Here is an 18,789-nt window from a genome sequence, read left to right as displayed (position 1 = left end):
TGTAGTTTTGTTACACTGCAGCCGATTTTAATACGGTTTGCAGCGAAACATTCAGGAAGGAAGAAAATTTAATGGCCTCTTCCGTATTTTGACGTGCAACGCAAAGAAACAAGAATAGCTGAGAAATAACGAAAACCGCGCGAAATACTATACAGGGAGATATGACTTGCGCCTATAAAGCTTTAAAAATCTGATTGTAATGCGGCATGCCAGACGTGACTAGTAAATGTTTGTACCGGCTATACAAATTTGTAGTGACTTATCCTACAGCAGATGTTGAAAATGACAACGCGAATCATCAATCTGTTCTGACATCAACAGTATGCAGTCTCTTATTGTACGAGAATTGGCGGAATGTCGCAATTTTCGTTATTTCTTATTTATTATTTTTTCTGCATTGCACATCAAAAAACAGTGTGGGCCAATAAATTTCCTTACTTCGTGAATCGTTTGCCGCAAAACCGTAATAAAATCGGATAATTAATAACGAAATTACAGCCCAATGAAATAGATCAGTTCTAAGTAAGTCACCCGGTACTCACTGTCGCACTTGTTGGATAAGTGGCCACTGGTGTCGGCCGAGCAATTAAGCCTTAAGGGGCCGATCATCCGCTTTTCTTGCTCCCGGTACCTGCATAAGTCGGCGTAACACTTCCCACCGGTGCTTGTGTGACTTCGCCCAGTGTGGTTGACCCTGTGTTGGGTTTTAATCGACGCACATTCGTTGAGGTGTTTTGCCATAGGACACTCCGCGCCTTTCTTCTCGGTATACATTTGCATTATCATTCACTCGTTGCATTTTTAGGCTTTATTACAGCCGGGTGGTGCCGCAGTGGTACCCTGTTTCGAAGCCTTCAAAACAGACGCCGTTTCGTGACCGCGGTAAAAGAATGTGAAGCTTACCGTTATATTATTACCTAGTAGACCGAGTTCTCTCGCCTTTGTGATAGAGCCACCCGAGTACGCCTTTGTTTAGCCTTGTGCTCCTCACCTGTGGCGCGGGAAGACATACTTTCATCCGACGACCTGGGAATCCAGTTTCGGGCCGTAACTACAGCAGGGGACGTGACTGGCAGGCATGACCTGGTAGGCTCTTTTTATTATTGATGACCCTATAGTAAATGAAAGTTATTTCAGCGGAGCTGTCTCAGTCTACTCAGCGCCGTCCTTGTCGTCGTCGTCGTAGTAGTAGTAGCAGCAGCAGAAGCAGTAGCAGTAGCAGTAGTAGCAGTAGTAGCAGCAGCAGTAGCAGTGGTAGCAGTAGTAGTAGTAGTTGTAGTAGTAGTAGTAGCAGTAGTAGTAGTAGCAGCAGTAGTAGTAGTATTAGTAGTAGTAGTAGCAGTAGTAGGCGTCAAGCAGGTCACGTGACCAGGTTAGTTAAAAAAAGAAAAACGAAGTTATGATGATTATGATCACTTTCGGTAGAAAATACCGAGAACTCCATTCGCGCATTCCCTAATTACATTATTAAGATTATTTATTTGTAACAAACCAAGGCCAGGCAAATCGCACTATGATTATTTAATTATTAATTCTAATGAACAAAGGCAACCCACCTGGGCACGTAAGAGGGCCATGTAGATAACGGGGAGCGCGCACATGGCAGGATTCCAGCTGAGCCGGCGGTAAATCACGTCACACGAGGCGTTCGCTGAACCGCCATTTCCCGAGCCGGAAGGTCACGTGATCTCGCTTTGCCCTCTCAGGTTTAAGCGCGGGTATTTCACATCTAGCGACGGTTTTAAGACTTGCGAAAACAGCACAAAAAAGCACAACGACGGAAAGAAAACACACAGGACAAGCGCTGACTTCCAACTGAATTTTTATTGGCATGACAGCATCATATAAGTACTTGCGATGCCAATGAGAAAAAAAGAGCAGGAAAAAGACGGAAAAAGATGGCTTCCTGGCACTGCATGTAAGCACGTGTGGGTGCTCTCCACAGTTTCAGGGGACCGCACTTGTGGATAAGATAAAAAATGAGCAAGCGCGCATGATCAGTGAGGCTGCTCAGACAGTACGAGAAAGGAGCGGGTTCGTAAGCAAACCATCGGTTGCCGTATCTGACAGAGAGCTCTATTTCTTAGAATGCGGGTGTCTGCGCAGCAGGCCACTTAGATTGTTACTGTTTTTGGTGGTTTCCTGTCACTGTATTTTTTTCCTGTTTTTTTTTCCTGTTCGTCTTTTTTTATTATTGGTACCGCAAATACTTATATGATGCTGTCATGTCAATAAAAATTCAGTTGAAAGTCAGTGCTTGTACTGTGTGTTTTCTTTCCGTCGCCGTGCTTTTTTTTTGCGCTGTTTATCTTAAGTACAGTACTCACGGATTGAAACAGGACAATTTAGGGCTAAGTAACGCACATACTTTCGTCTCCACCGCCTTCAGTTCGGGTCATATCGGCGTATTTTTACTCGAGCGCGTAGATCGGAGCCAACACTATCTGTAGAGACCAGATTGATTGCGACATGACGTGGTTATCTCGAGCAATGGCGAATAACAGTCGTATACTAAAAAATTCGATGTCTCGTTTGAATCCGTGAGTACTGTACGTACAACCAACTAGCGCAGTCAGTTACATTATTAGGTTTTAGGACACTTGCCCCGTCACGGTAGTCTATAGTGGTTATGGCGCTCGACTGCTGACCCGAAGGTCGCGGGATCGAATTCCGGCCGCGGTTGCTGCATTTTCCATGGAGGCGAAAATGCTTGAGCCCCGTGTACTTAGATTTAGGTGCACGTTAAAGAACCCCAGGTGGTCTAAATTTCCGGAGCCCTCCACTACGGCGTCCCTCATAATCATATCGTGGTTTTGGGAAGTTAAACCCCAGATAATATTATTAGTTTTATGGCACCACGTGATGTCGCTAGACTGTCACATACACTGGCACGCTCACAGTGCCGCTGTCCGATGGCTTTAACAGTTGGTTGGTTGTTCTCCAGTAACCAATGTGGTTTCCCACTGCCTCAGTGATCGGCCCACCTTCGACCACGCGACGATGTCATGTGATGACTTCGCAAATTTCGTGACCTGTGACGTCACTTTGACGTCATCACATAATCATTTTTCGCATCACTCGTGTTGACACCGACGGTGACTTTTCGCGTTTGATGAGGCATCGAAGGCTTTCGCTTTAATAATTCCTGGGCTCAGTGTTTGACGTTCGTTGCCGGCTGTCATTCACTTCGATACGTACCTGATCTAGTTTTACAGATGTGGCGACCGAATGTTTTCCAGGTACAATAAATAAATTTGTGAATGAAGGAATGAAAACGAATGAATAAGTCCTGTCCATGAATGAATGAAAGTTTTTTCATTTCATTGATGCGTTGGAGAGGAGGTTCTGGGTTAGAGTAGTGGCAAAGAGACTGAGCGGCCCTTGGTTTAGAACATATCCGGTCATCCTCTCTGAACACTTCTGGTTGCTTTCTGGTGCACATAGTTTTCACTATGCCGGAGTTTTAGAAAGAACTGCGTGAAATTTTGGATGTCGCATTCGAGAAACTGCAGCAGAACACTAATGTCAAAGTTTTGGAAAAATCAGACTAACGTTGTAGCTGACGTCCATGGTAACTTAAATGTGTGTTCGTAAAGGATAGCCTTTGCCATATATTTCTCGTACATTTCCTCGAAAGCGTTAGTTAAAAGAGCAGCGTTTCGAAGGAATGAATTGCTGTTCTGTAATGTACTTAAGATAGTGGTTTAAGTGAGGGCAACAAAAAATCTTAATCTAGCTGCTCGAAACGAACAACATTTTTAGCGCATATTGTTACAGCGCGAATATATTCACACTGTATATACACAGAATAAATTAGGCGGCTGACAAGATGGCGCCCAGCTCGTGGAGTCCGACCACGTCGTCTTCTTTCCTGTCCTCTTCGTCGTCCTCTTGAGCCCGTTACAATATGACATTAGCCGTTACATCAGCCCGTAACAATATGACGAGCTGCTTCTTTCATGAGAAGTTAGTTAATGAAAAAACATTTTGACAAGTAAAGACGTACACTTAAGCAAGCCCCACCTTCCCTGCATCGTTCTTATGAGTTACATATCTTCACATTTATATCTTTGAGTCTGCGCTTCGGCGTACCTTTGCTACTCTGGAGTCATAGTGCCTGGTATGAGTGCTTGAATACTGTCCTTAGACGCTGGCTGGTCCTCGCACCGCCGACACCTTAAGTGTCACTGTATAAGCACATATAATTGGTGCAGCGTCGGGTACAACGCTGTGATAAGGCTGGATGATAGAACGGCGCTCAGTGAAGCTTGACTGCTGGGTGTGTTCAGATAAGGACAGACCAAGAGGGGTCCCGACTATTTTTTGTTTTGCACGAAATTTTTATATGAGCTGGGCAAATGTCTCTATAGAAAGGAATGAACCTTCGTTTTGCGGAAATTATCACGGATTACTAGGAAAAAATTCCCGTTTCACAACAGGTGGAAAAAGGCAATTCTGCAACTTTCAGATTTCACAACTTTGGATGCCTATCACTAAAAACTTAACGCATTGTGGACATCAGTGTTAATTTTTCGTAAATCTTCAGCAATAGTACTATCGGCCTACGGAAATTTAAATTTGTGTGACTGACAGTACATTTTTGAAAAATTGCCAAACTTTGATTTTTGAGCGGCTGCCTCTGGCTGACCCCAAATTCAAGGCTCTTTTTTCGCAGTTTTCGCTAAAGCGCTGTAGCTGAAAATATCTCTCGCAAGTCTACGAAAGGTTTTTCGCTAATTAAGCAAAACGTTATGCGACTACACTGCATATTTATTTCGTTATAAAATCCCAAAAATGCCATAATTCCAAAACTAGCGAAAATTGCAACATTTTAGGGTCGTTTTAAAAAAATAATCATCACCGATTTTTATGAAAATGATGGACTATACCCGGCCATGACTGCTAAATATTGTGCTGCAGAAATATGTTGCATTATTTTGTTTGAAGTGAGAAAATTGAGCTTATTTTAATACCCATGTATAGTCTTAACATCAATGTGCGGCATTCTAATGATAAAATAAATTTAATAGACATATTTAGTTCGTAGCTCGCTTTTTTGGTTTTAATAATGACGATGGACCCAGCTTGTGTCTTTTTGACTGTTTTGAGACACAGAAAAGCTTAGCTTGAATTTTTCAGAGCTCCTCTGTCTGTATCCATACTACGGCACATTGAGGCAGCAGGCACGCGAGAGCGCGTACAGCAAGACCAGAGCGTAATTGAACGCCACCCGCAAGAGAGGGAAACAAAAGTACGTATAACAGCCAAGCACTCCGAGAACCTGTGACGGAGAACACATGACCGTCGTGAAATGCGAGACGCACCGCGGTGCGCCTGCAACGGTCGGACCCAGACAGGAGAGAGCGTTCCCCTCACACCTGAAAAGCAGTCTTTTGGGTGTAGACCATATGTCAGTCTGGATAGTGAACTCTAACAAAGAAGTCGTGTTGTTTTCTACGTGTGTCAATGATACAGTTTTTTCATCACATTGTAGTTACTCTAGTGTCGTCCTCTATTATTAATAATAAGTTATTTCGTAAGCAGATAAGATAGAGATTGCGGAGTAAGTAAGAAGCCCACTGCAAGCAGCTCTCTTCTCGTAAACCCTTGTGTCAAGACATCAGCTGCGATCCGGCTACTGAACTTTCGTTGTTGCACTAAGAACTTCCTTGGACGCTACCTTCACCCCAAAGTGATTGTACCTTATACTCACTGTAACCTACTGTGTCACCGAGAGACCTCACTGTGGCACAGTTCTGATGGCGAAGTTTCCTGAACGAAATTGCTGCGCCGACTACTTAAAGAGACACAAGCGGAAGATCAGGTTTCAAAGGAATTTCCGCAGTGTCAAAGACTTGGGAATTGACAATCTAAAGAAAGTGTTGGAAGCTGACACAGCGCTCAGAGTGCGTGAATCGCACTTTGTGTGCCAGAATTGCTTTAGGAACTTTAAGGAAGACATTGAGCATATGGAAGAGGAATCCAGTCAGCCCAATGAGGGTTTCCAGACTACAGAGGAAGTTATGGAAAGCATTAAGGCAGTCGTTGGTGCCCCATCAGCAGTGTCGCCACTAAAGCCTCCTCGGAGTGTAAAGAAAGGGAGGAGACTCTCGTACGCAAAGCGCAAGGCAAATGAAATTACTAGAGCTGCTGTAAGAAACATTCGATGCGGAATTCGCACAGCCATACGGTATTAAAGACATTCCATCACAATTCAGTTGCTGCGCCTGTGCCAGCTGGAAGAAAAACCTACACACAGCGTACATCAAGTGCACATGTTTTCGAGAGCGCTGCCGTCTGCTATCCTTGATACATCTGAGCCTAACAATAAAACAGGTGCAACGCTTCATTCCAGAGGCAACGAAGCACGCGATTCTAAAGGCCAGGAAGATAGCTGCAGAACAAGGTGTGTGGAGCCTTTTGGAGCCGTACTGCAAAGAAAAATTTAGTGAGACAGACACCAACAAAATCCTTGAATACTACACAAAAGATGAGCTGGACTGTTCAAGCAGAGTCCAAACAAAAAAGATGTGGTGCGCGTGCGCATCGATGGAAAAGCCGAATTCATTTCGAAGCGTTTCATGACGCGGTCGCTACGAGAGACATACTCAGTCTACAAACTTGCTAATCCGCTGTCAGCGGTTGGTCTGACAAAATTCATATCTTTGCGCCCAGAATGGGTCAAATGCTCACCGCATCGGGAGGGGTATGTATGGGAATATTGTGCAAATTTCGAACTATGCCTTATTGGGATCAAAAATGCGTCGGGGTCTTTGATGTCGACTGATGATGTGCAGGCGCTCTGTGTGTGCACGCAGCCTAGCACCAAATGCTTCTTAGGCGAGTGCGAACAATGTCCTGTGAAGAATGGTCTCAGCCTGGGAACTCAGTGCAAAGCACCGGACGAAGAAATTGTATTTGCTACTTAATTGGGAATCAGGTGAACTAATAAAGAAGACCATGATGCCTCCAGCATTCCTAAAGGAATTTCAAAATGTGACCATAAAATGGATCCCTCATAACTACCTCGCGCACGCAAGCAAATACCATACACGAGGAAAAACAGTGTTGTGAAAAGGGTTCCATTGTTTTCCACTTTGATTTTGCCGAAAATTGGTCCATCGTACTCCCAGATGAAGTACAACCTTACCATTGGCAAAGTACGCAAGTTAGCATCTTTACTTGCGTTGTATCGACAAGAAAGTCGACATGGAACTACGCAATAATTAGCGATGTCGTTTGCCACGACTCTGCACATGCTTGCTAGGCCCTGAGAAAAATCAAGGATCACATCGAAGATTATGCTCCAATTTACACGAAACTAACAGCTTCAGACAACCAAGTGGCTTTTTTCGGCAACGGGGACGGCAAAAATGCCTGCGACGGCGTCGGTGGCCTTGTGAAACAACAAGCCACACTACATAACCTGCGTTCACCCGCCACCGAGGTCATTCAGTGCGCAAGTGATTTTGTTACTATTGTAGCTAGTAAACTTAAAAAGGTTTTCTTACTGCATATGGAGAAGAGTGAAGTGGAAGCCTTCAGATAACTGAAGAAGGAGAAATGGAAACTTGCCAGACGGGTTCAAGGTATTCAGGCAACCCACATGTGCAAACACATGAAATCGGACCAAGGGAATTTCCTGTACGTAGCGCGGTGCGCAGACACAGAGTGGAAGGAGTTGTGAATCTGCAGTGTGCAAAATTTGATTGCCCGAGTGGATATTACTCATTCTAGGTGACGTGAATAAACTAATGCGCAACATGAACGTGCTTCTTGTAGATTCATAACTCCCTCATTCCCACCATCTCAACCCGTTTCTGCGAATGATAAATTCATCGAAATATTAAGACCGCAACGGTCTTAATATTCCCGTACAATGGTAATGCTCGAGCCACCTGTACATTATTGTAACCAACTCTAGTCCATAAATTTCGTTGCTTGATGGAAGAAAATCAGGGTAAGTACGCAGTTGAAGATGGTAACACGAAAACTTTTATTATTAATAAAGTATAGGAAGATATTTTTGCAGGATTTTCATCGAAATATGGCCCTCAAGTAGTCTTAGGGCAAGTTATAACCATTTTCCTTAAAGAAACAAACGCGAACCTCACATTTCGGGTCCCCTTTCTCTACCACCCAGCAGCGAGCAATTATGTCTAGGCACACTAACGCAACAATAACATTTTCCCGTACTGTTAGGGAAATACTATATAGTTAAATCTCTTTTGCGTTAGACAGGTGGTATGATGTGAACTAAAATGGTTGACGTGCAGAAAAATTTGTACTCTACACCACGAGCTCTCATTTGTACGCCCTCTCGGGCGCCGGCTGCCTCAATGTACTGGTAGGGACACAGACAGGGGAGCTCTGAAATTCAAGCTCAGCTTTTCTGTCACTCAAAGCGGTCAAAAGACACAAGCTGGGTCAATCGTCATTATCAAAACCAGAAAAGCGAGCTACGAACTAAGTATGTCTATTAAATTTATTTTATTATAAGAACGCCACACATTGATGTTAAGACCATACATGGGTATTAAAATAAGCTCAATTTTCTCACTTCAAACAAAATAATGCAACATATTTTTGCAGCACAATATTTAGCAGTCATGGCCGGGTATAGTCCATCATTTTCATAAAAATCGGTGATGATTATTTTTTTTTAAAACGACCCTAAAATGTTGCAATTTTCGCTAGTTTTGGGATTATGGCATTTTTGGGATTTTATAACGAAATAAATATGCAGTGTAGTCGCATAACGTTTTGCTTAATTAGCGAAAAACCTTTCGTAGACTTGCGAGAAATATTTTCAGCTTCAGCGCTTTAGCGAAAACTGCGAAAAAAGACCCTTGAATTTGGGGTCAGCCATAGGCAGCCGCTCAAAAATCAAAGTTTGGCAATTTTTCAAAAATGTACTGCGAGTCACACAACTTTAAATTTCCGTAGGCCGATAGTACTATTGCTGAAGATTTACGAAAAATTAACACTGATGTCCACAATGCGTTAAGTTTTTAGTGATAGGCCTCCAAAGTTGTGAAATCTGAAAGTTGCAGAATTGCCTTTTTCCACCTGTTGTGAAACGGGAATTTTTTCCTAGTAATCCGTGATAATTTCCGCAAAACGAAGGTTCATTCCTTTCTATAGAGACATTTGCCCAGCTCATATAAAAATTTCGTGCAAAACAAAAAATAGTCGGGACCCCCCTAGGTCTGTCCTTATCTGAACACACCCTGCTATTACACGACTTGAGCGCTTGTTGCACCTTCGCCACACACCTGTCTTCGGGAGCCTGCAGACAAATATGAGGGGAATGGAGCCGTGCTGTTACTGGCCAGTGTCTCTTGGCTAGCGAAGTGTCACATTTAGTGATCTGTCTTCGCATATGTGAGAAAACCGGCAGTTCTAGCCTCTCGCGTACTATACTAACGGTACCCGTCCCACTCGAACGCTGGTGACGCGGACGCGTACAAATGCGTTGGTTGCGCCAACGTGTCAAGCTGACTTCGACTAGAGCACATAACTGTAATTATTGTGATTGAGTTGATACCGCGTCGCAGGTGCGAATACCGCAGCGCACTAAAGCGTACGGCTTGTATTTACTGCCATGAAAGGCCGGAAGTTTCGTTGGATTGGGCAGAGAAAATGACTGTTTCTAAGTTATCACAACATACTTATTAAGGTGCAATGAAACTATTATTCTCGCCTAATGAGAAGGTCTAAGGGGCGCCTGAAGGCTTCCTCCAACTGTTTATTAGCTCTGTATTACGCCGAAATAAACGCTTTGCGTGCAAAGGTTCTTATCTGATTTCTTTCTGTTGTCCTGTTATGTCGTCGAATGCATTTGCCATTTGCTGTATATTGGATGGCAGTGCCGATCAGCGACCCTGGTGGCCGAATTTAGAGAAGTAATAAGGAGAAAAATAAAGAAAAACAGAAAGAAACAACGAACGAAGGACCGAGGTTCGGGTGATAGTTAAGTTAACCGAGGAGGCAAAACGTTTTTTTTTTTTTTATGTAGTCGGTCTCGTTAAGGTTTTCCAACTAACCACGCCGAACCAAGTGGAACATTTTTCTCCCTATGAGATGTTTCTGCTCAATGCAAGTAAATAAAATGACTTACCTGTTTCAATTTGTCTTTGTGTCAGCTTTGTGCAGCGTTTCTTTTTTTTTACTTTACAGCTTAAGAATGTTGACATAGTGGAGCTCACACGTATATGAAGCAAAATAAACTTGCGAGAAAGTGCGTAATTCGGAACAGCCTGTGAACGCGAAAGTAAGGTAAGTTAACCCTGTCACACTGACTGGCGTTGAAAGGTTGCGCTCCTCTGGTTAGCAAAAACGCCAGAAAAGCGTTTACTGTCCTAGTCTTGGGTGCGACCGCTTGGAGCTTCGGCATGTTGACGGACAGATTTTAACGCATTCGGCGCATGTTCCGTGGCTCTTGATGTGAAGCCACTATGTAGCCGTGTGAAGCGTCGCTTTGGGCAGAGATTGGCTGTTGCTGCTGCAAACACAACAAAGGAAAAGATGGGTGAGGCGTTCAGGCAGGAGGCTTAATAGGCACCGTGCACCGGAGAGATGGCGCTGCGATGCTTTCATTTATCGCGCCAGCGTCGCCGTCTAGTGCCACTATAGTTAAACGAAGCATATCGAGAGGCCATTCCTCATGCCGGCGGCCTATGTTTCGTCGCTCGTCTGATAGTCACACGCCGAGATTTGCCGATCTCCGAGTCTAGCGATGTTCACGCTTCTTACTTTAGCCGTGAACGCTGCCAATTCCTGCAGGGCGCGCGCACTCGGAAAGCCTTCAGGCGTTGGAAACTCTTCCCTTGTGATAAGCGATCTGAGGTGTCTGGATGAATGTACAGTCATCGACAAATTAAACACAAACGAGAAATTAAAGTGTAGAAGGCAGTGGAGAGAGCCACTTGGGATCGCTAATTGTGTGGCTCTCAAGGATTGTTTAGGGCTCAAATTAAGCTTTCAAACCTAAATAACGCTGACACTACGAGTGATGGCGCGAACAAGAACAATATGACGCGTTTTGGTTAACCTCAAGTTGTTCGTATCTCAATAGTCCATGGCTTTATAGATTGCGTGCCTCCTGGCACTGCTGTCAACTGCAGAAAGCATCGGTGCAAATTTTACGTGCACCCTCGTAGTTCTCTCATGATACGCCACGTGCTTTTGCAGACAAGAAATTCTGGTGTTCCACTCGCAACAAAATGTGTTTCGTCAGAGGTCACCTTGCACATTGTCTGTGACCGCCCTCTTTACAGCGCTGGAGGTCACACTTAATGACATCTTTGCTTAGTGACACAGAATTCTGCCGAAGCGGTGGCATTTTGGTCAATGCAGCAACACTCAATTTAAACTGCGGGCTACCATGTCTATACTGACATTGTTAATGAAGAGCGGTTTCACTTTTCAGGCGTTAGCACTGCATCAAAGGCGCCTGCATTTTGCGCTGTGCTGCTCGCGGAACATATGTGTGTATAGCAGGTTCACATGTTTCATTCTGCAATATCATTTCATGCTCAATGTGTTTTTCTTTCTGGTCTATGCATTTCTCATCTATTAAATAGCACTCGGTGTATGCCAAGCTCCTGCTGCCGTGCTTTGCACATTTGTGACGTCACAAAGTTTTGTCTTTGGCTATTACGTCACGATGGCTGTTACTGTGTATTACAAGTTGAATACCACTTGGACTCGCGAACTAAACTTCCGCGCTCGCAGTCAGAGAAACGTACAACTCAAGTGTTTTCCTTACAGAAAATTTCAGCCAATCCCGCTGCAGGACATATCATTAACGAAGCCGGCTAGCCTGTGGCAAAGAAGCACTCACGAGTGAAACGAATCGTGAATTCGGCCGCTGATTCGGCCAAGCGACCAGTCTGCTCCCACAAGCGCAATTCCGAAATCCGAACATGTTAAGAATTCATGTCATGTGCACGCGGTGACGTCACAAACTCTAACGGCAAGTTTCAAATGCGAAAAATATTGCATTTATGGTTTTTTTTTCTTTCTTTTGTGACATCCGATTCGTATTGTCCGTTTGGCCTTCTTTGGAATACGATGATACGAGGAAGTTGGTGTGGCAATTTCGATTTCAAGAACTGTTATAGCGAATGGTAGAATTGTGAATTGATCCGAAATGCACTTCTCGACTGAATATAACTTATCATCATCGCCACTAAGTTATCATCATAACTTATTATCATTTAGTTTCGTAGAATATGGCTGTTCCCATTTGCTGTAGTGAATGGCCCGCGGACACGCTCGTCCGCTTTCTTACATCCATGCATACCATAATGTCCTGGAACCCACTGGAATGTACTCAAGAGGTCAGCCTTCGTCATTGTGATTTGAACGTGACTACGCCTCAAGATACAGGATGCTTGTAGCCTGGTGCTGTTGAGGTCGCGAACGGCTTGCAGGGTTGCTTTAGATATGCGAATATGGCCCAACGACGTAGCGACCGTAGACGCATGCAATGAACAGGTGTCGTCGTTCTGTCGAGCTCCGCTGGTAGACTTGAAGCCGCCCTCTGAACGTAATACAAGAGTCTCGACTTGCAAATGCCACGAGAACGTCGTATGAAAAGTACTCTAGTGGTTTCAGCGAGCGTCATAAGAAACGAGGCTCGACCTTCATTGGCACCATTCGTAGTCGACAGATTTCTGCGAATCACAAGAAGCAAAAATTATAAATTCTTCCTGACTCCATGCTGGATTATATTTGGAACGTCGTATCGCGTCGAAAAATATCGGTCTAGCAAGAAAAAAATATACCTCTTGATTCAAAGAAATGCGAACTAAGATGATAAGTCGTGGAGGAAAGTTCAATGGTCGTAGGACAACGAAATCAGAGGCGCGAAGGTCACTAGGGGGATTTTCTTCCGACATTTACTACCAGTTTCCTCTGACATCTCAGTCTTTTTTAAGCAAGGAGGCTGGTTGATGATTGCTGGCACTTTACTTACACACTGAAAATGGTATCTCTTTTCTGGGAAAAGCAAACGTAGGGTTTGAACCAAGGTGTCATTTCTGCGGTCGGAAAAATTGGTAGTGATTAAGGTGATACCAGAAAAATGGATGACATACGTAGCTTTCGATTAACGTTTAAATTCGTCTGATAGGAAAAGCACATCTGCACTAGGTAGCCGAAAGAATTAAACTCTCCGCAGAAAAGCGATGCGATTTGTACCCGTACTAAGAGATCTTCCATCTCTGCGGTTTCTCAACTCGGTTGCTGGAACCCTCAAAAAGTTACGACCCACAGCGGCCAGGCAAAGCAAATTTCTGTCCAGATGTTATCGAATCGCGACAGTCAATCTCTGCGAGGGAAAACCAAGGTTAAATGAAAAAAATTAATGCTTACATTATGTCACAAATTGTTTTTTTTTTTTTGTCGTCGTGGAGGGTGAACTGCGCTTGATAAAGTGAAGGCATATTCAGATGATCAGTGCTTGCAAATATTCAAGACATTTCGAAGAAGGTTGAGGGCTCCTCTCCCGTTTCCGCTCCCTCACGCTGCTTCTGTTTTTTTTTTACGTTACCGAACAGCATAGATGTTCCTCGACTGTTCCATTTAGTGTTCCACGAATGCCCACAATGCTCTCAGGGCTTCGTTAGGGTAGGCAGAACTTTGCATCACACCGAAATACTGTTCTTTCGTAAAACAATCCCCTTTTCTTGATGGGAGGACGCGTATCACCCTTAGTTGCCGCTCTTAACAATTACAGCTTTCACTGTTAAGATCACTTTCTAGGAAATCGTTGGTTGGTCCTTTTTGGTGACAACACCCTGCAGGGCACGTAACACGTGAACGTTAGCTGTCTACACTATCAACAACAGTCGTGGACCAGACACCATTACCATGGCGGGCGACAAGACGTGTCGATGTAGAGCTTTTCGGGAGTCTCCAGAAGACATTGTGTACGTTGTGACAAATATAAAAGATATGACGTGGTGATTTCGTTCAAAGCTGGCAATTTTCTCTCGAGCTGGCACTGAAAGAAGAAAAGTTCCATCAGCGTTAATCTTGAATGCGTCACATATATTGTAAACGGCCGTCAGCGAGCCCAATATACATTGGACGACCGATCATCATGTAGTAAAATTATTAGCAATCTGATTACATTCTGAAAAGTATGCGACCGAATTTGGTACGTAATGGAGGCGTCTTGGCGGCACGCGGGAAGTCCAGTCAGTTTGTAGCCACCTCGACGTAGACATCTTTATCCCTGAGTGATTGGCGTGTTATTTGGAACACGATCTTAAGTTTTACTCTCGGAAGTGCTTCGCGGGCTTTTTGCGAGTTCATCGGCATTTGATTCAGCCATTTAAGCCGAGAGTTCATGTATTGATGCGAAACCTTTTAAAAGGCTGAAGTTTCGAGGGACATCTGCAGGGGTCATGAATTTTCAAGCCCCGGAAAGGCACTTTCTGCTTCATCTACCAGGTGTTTCCTGGTTTGTGTCCTTTTGACACGCACATAAAGATTTCTTTCCGTTCGCTGTTAGAAGCACTGAACCGCAATTGCCACACTGTCGCTTAAATTTCCAAGCGTGGGTAACTTTACAGAAGACTAATTTTTGCCGCTTTCCATCTCGTATACATCGACTGCAGGTACACAGCTGGAATGGCCTATAGAGGGTATCCACCGTATGCGAGTGCTGTATGTCAAGGACATCGATAAGCCGACCCTCCACGTATTCAGGGTGCATTATCTGTGGATGCACCTGACACACATACACATAGGAATTGTGGCGAACGGAATGGAACCTCAATATTTGCTCGCTCGCGCGTGTACTTTCATGTATATCGCTGATATCGTAACTGCGGCGAGATACAGTGGACTCCCACGAAAAAAAAAAAAAAAGGTTATCGCGCTTGTCGATACAATGCTGTTATATGATACAGACGCTTCTTTCGACACCGCTGATATGAAAGACCTCTCTGCCCGAGCGCTGAGTGCCGGCTCTCGAACGTTACAATATTCCCGCGCGTGTCTCAAGACTACGAAGCCTGATAAGAATAAGTACCTCGTCTCACGCGCTTGCGCGCCGACAAACGCGCATTGACACTTCAATATGTACATGGAATCATGATTCACTACCAAAGTAGCCGTAGTTTTTGCCGCAAGAGCGAAACAACGAATGTTATACGAAGTACGGCTAGCAGCTAACTTCTTTAGCATCGGACCTGGCATAAGGGAACGAAACGCTGGCGTGAGGAAACGCTGCCGTTGCAGCGAGCCAAGCGACCTACGTGCGGTCTATCGCTTCAACGTAAACTGAGCGGTGAGAACGTAGCACCTATGCAAAGGTACGGGACGTTTGCTAATTGTTAGCAAGAAATGGAGACCGCGCCTGGCCGGTCAGTGTACTCAGTTTCGGCAGGACCCACACAGCCGGCCCACCTCCGGAACCCCATCGGCCTTTCGCGCCACAGGAGAGGGTCGGAGAGTTTCTGCTCCGCTTGACCCACGATCTTGGGCTGCCCCTGTACGCTTTCACTCGCACATAGAACATACGACGAGCGGGGCAATGTTATCTTTCTTGTGCTTTATACGGAACCTCACGGCGACATCAACGGTGACGGGAAAAATGATCCTCGAGTGTCTATATATATAAAATAAAAGGGGGAACCTTACGAATCCTTATGTGCAAATATGAAAGCGTCACATGTCGTTCAGTCTGTCGTTTAGTCCAGTGTTGCAGTGAAACTTTGCTGAATTCATAGAGGGTATTCCCTAGAGCAGTTGTTCTCAAATGGTGGTTCCACGGAGCCGTCTTAGGGGTTCCGCGACGCTATCGCCCGCGAAAAAATAAAGTTTTTGGGGCGAGTTTCGACCTATTCTCAGTACCAGGTCCTGCTTCAGGAACTGCAGCAACATTCTGAACAAGATCACCTCGGCTGCCCCAACGCCTCAATTAAAATCTAAGCCTGCTACATCACTGCCCCCCCCCCCCCTCCCACCCGGTTCCTCACATCAAGGGGTCCACCATCACTTCGACCAGTCCACAGGGGCTCCCCGACACATCGACGGCTGAGAACCACTGCTCTAGAGCCACGCGGATAGCATCGCATGGATTCTTCAGTTCCTTGTTCGTCAATTTTGGGCGGCGTGAGCTTGGTGGCAATGCGGCCGTCCAGCATCGGTTAGGACGTTGCCTCGTTACAGTTCGCCGTGGTCGCTATGCAGGCCCTCGCTCTGTTTTCGTGCTGTCGGGTCCTCGGGCGTCATCTTGTCAATCGCCCGCCAGCGTTCGCTTTTCGTTCGCCTTCCTAATGCCCGTTGAGAGCCATCATGGGAGCCTTGTGGGCTTCCTTAGCAACCAATAGAAGTATACTTGCGAGGAACCCACTACGCTATAAGTCATCATAATTTTCGTGAAGTAGGGAAGCAACCACTATGCAATTGTTCGTCATTCTGCGGAGAACCGTGGTACCTGCTAAACACCTGTTAGGCATTATGTGCACTTTGTTGATGGTGTGGCTGATGACGACGAGAAATTATGGCAGATCCCTTTGTAAAGGCTTGGAAGCATTCAACAACCCTCTCGTTGCGCAATTCATATTGTGTGACGCCTGGTTACAGAATTCGCGCTGTGCGACGCTTGGCTGTTACTTTACTTTTCTACCACGCTACATTACATATGTTAATGTGGTTTATTGCCGACATGAATCCTGTATAGGGTATTTTTGCAAAGCAGTTTCAAACACCGCCAACCTCATTCCATCCTTGAAAGTTTTTCTTATTTCGTTTTTCTTTTATTTCGAGCGATAGTGGTTACGGACACCGGCGGCGGCAGACAACTACCGCGCCAAAATCGGCCCTTGTTGTGATCTCATAACAGCTTTCGCTGTAATAAATTGCAATGTTATTCAAAGTAAGGTCAGCTGCTGATTCCTTTAGGATCCGGTCTGGCATAATTTTACAAAAGACTGGCGCTAGGGAATACAGCAGCTCCAGGGAGCAAAGCGGTGCTCGTGCGGTCTGTCGCTTCAACGCGAAGTAAGCGGTGAAAGCACAGCACCTAAATTTGCAAGCGGTCTGCTGATCTGTGTCGAGGTAGCGCTCGCGCCAATGTGCGACCACGCCCATTTGGTCACAGTTCGCAGCTGCTGCCCGAGTGACGCAGCACCCCCACCAGCACCCCTTTTATGCTTTTTCGCCCTACGGAGCCGGCCAGCGAGTTTTATTGCTGCCGGAGCCGCGTCCGTCGGCAGCCTTAGCAAGCTTTCACTCGCACATGGAAGATACGACGCGCGGCGCGGTGTTATCGATTTGGACTTGATAAAGAATATGACGGCGCGTACGGCAAAAATGCGCCTCGAGTGTCCACATTACTTCTATCGCAGTAGGACGCCGCACCCTTGACACGTGGTAGGATCCGGCAAGGCACATAAAAGGTTGTATTTCGGCAGTTTCATGGCTGAACATTCGCCGAAATCTCTGCTCTTCCATTCGAATCGTAATTCTTGGCAGCCCTCAGCTGCTGAAGCCCTTGACCATCGATATTCAAGTTTCTCTAAGCATTAGAAGCGCTGTATTTTACTTTTACTGGAAGGAATTGACAACTTCTGCAAGATTCGATTATCGGTGACTTTCTATAGGTGGTCGCCGTGGTGGTACAGTGGTTACGGTACTCGGCTGCTGACCCAAAAAACGCGGGTTCGATCCCGGCCGCGTCTGTCGCATTTCGAGGGAGGCGAAGTGTTAGGCGCCCGCTTACTTATATTTAGGTGAACGTTAACAAACTCCAGGCGACTATCTTGCGACGAAACCGTTACGTAGAGACGGCAAAAGCTGTCGTGTGGCGGGTCGTGCCATGGACCCCACACAACAAATTTCTAAGCTTGTAATAAGTTGCGCTAGTACAAGCGTCCTCTGGTGCGTCGGTGAATGGATCAAGGTTGTTTCGACGAAGCTGTGCTTCTCCGACTGTTGTCAGGAACGCATAATTACAAAGCAAAAAAAAAAAAACGAGCTTACAAAGTCTCTGATAGGTCGTTACAACAACCATGTGTCGCAACAATCCAAGCGTTCACATTTCCGGCGTGCGTATTTGTCTGAAATGCTCGTACGCAAAGTTACATACACTATATGCAGAGCTGCGATACGACTGCTGGTAACTACTGTTGTGGTCGATCGTCGCGCCGCAGCAGTCGTGCTGTGCGTGACCAATCCCCCATAGCCATTGCAATGGTTCGAGTAGGTGCTACACACCGAAAATTAGAAAAATATACGAGAAATGGAGTGCGTACCACAGCTTCACAATACATTTCAAAATGAGGTCCTTAGAAAGTGTGGCACGTCATTACGGAATCCGATCTTCCAGTCAGTGGGCAGCGCTAAGAAAGTATGTATAAAGTATCCTTAAAACGAAGTCTGCGCAGTCAGTGTACTATGGGCAAGAAGAAAATAAATAGGAGACCTCTTAAACGGTGCACTGTGCTCATTTTCATTTCCTTCGTAAACGAATACTTACAGGGCACCTTTCTCGCTCACGTCATGGAGAAAATGCACTCACCTAGTTTCGTGCTCCACAGTCCAGCAAATTTCATAGTTTCGATAAGTATATACGCTGGTGGAAATGTTCCTACGTCTAAAGATATGCACGTTGTGCGTATTTCACATTTAATCGAACGGTGCTCCCCTCGCTTGCCTCATAAAACATTCGTATATCAGCGTTATGTCTGTACCATACACACTTTTGAGACTGAGCACACTGTCCCGTGATTCTGGTTCCAAACTATGGCTGTGACAAAAAGATGAAAG

At 45.2% G+C, this 18,789-nt stretch overlaps 1 long non-coding RNA gene across 1 annotated transcript; it reads right to left on the bottom strand.

Moving 5' to 3' along the window:
* Positions 1-3,513: 3,513 nt before the first annotated feature.
* Positions 3,514-18,766, bottom strand: LOC125760069 (uncharacterized). Its single transcript, XR_007417732.1, has 3 exons — positions 18,542-18,766; positions 9,226-14,011; positions 3,514-4,267 (listed from the first exon to the last, which is right to left on the bottom strand). It is a non-coding gene; the product is annotated as an uncharacterized LOC125760069 (long non-coding RNA).
* Positions 18,767-18,789: the final 23 nt, after the last annotated feature.

The sequence above is a fragment of the Rhipicephalus sanguineus genome, chromosome 10, assembly GCF_013339695.2.
Source record: "Rhipicephalus sanguineus isolate Rsan-2018 chromosome 10, BIME_Rsan_1.4, whole genome shotgun sequence".
Taxonomy (NCBI): Eukaryota; Metazoa; Arthropoda; class Arachnida; order Ixodida; family Ixodidae; genus Rhipicephalus; species Rhipicephalus sanguineus.
This window is presented reverse-complemented; position numbering and strand designations above follow the sequence as displayed.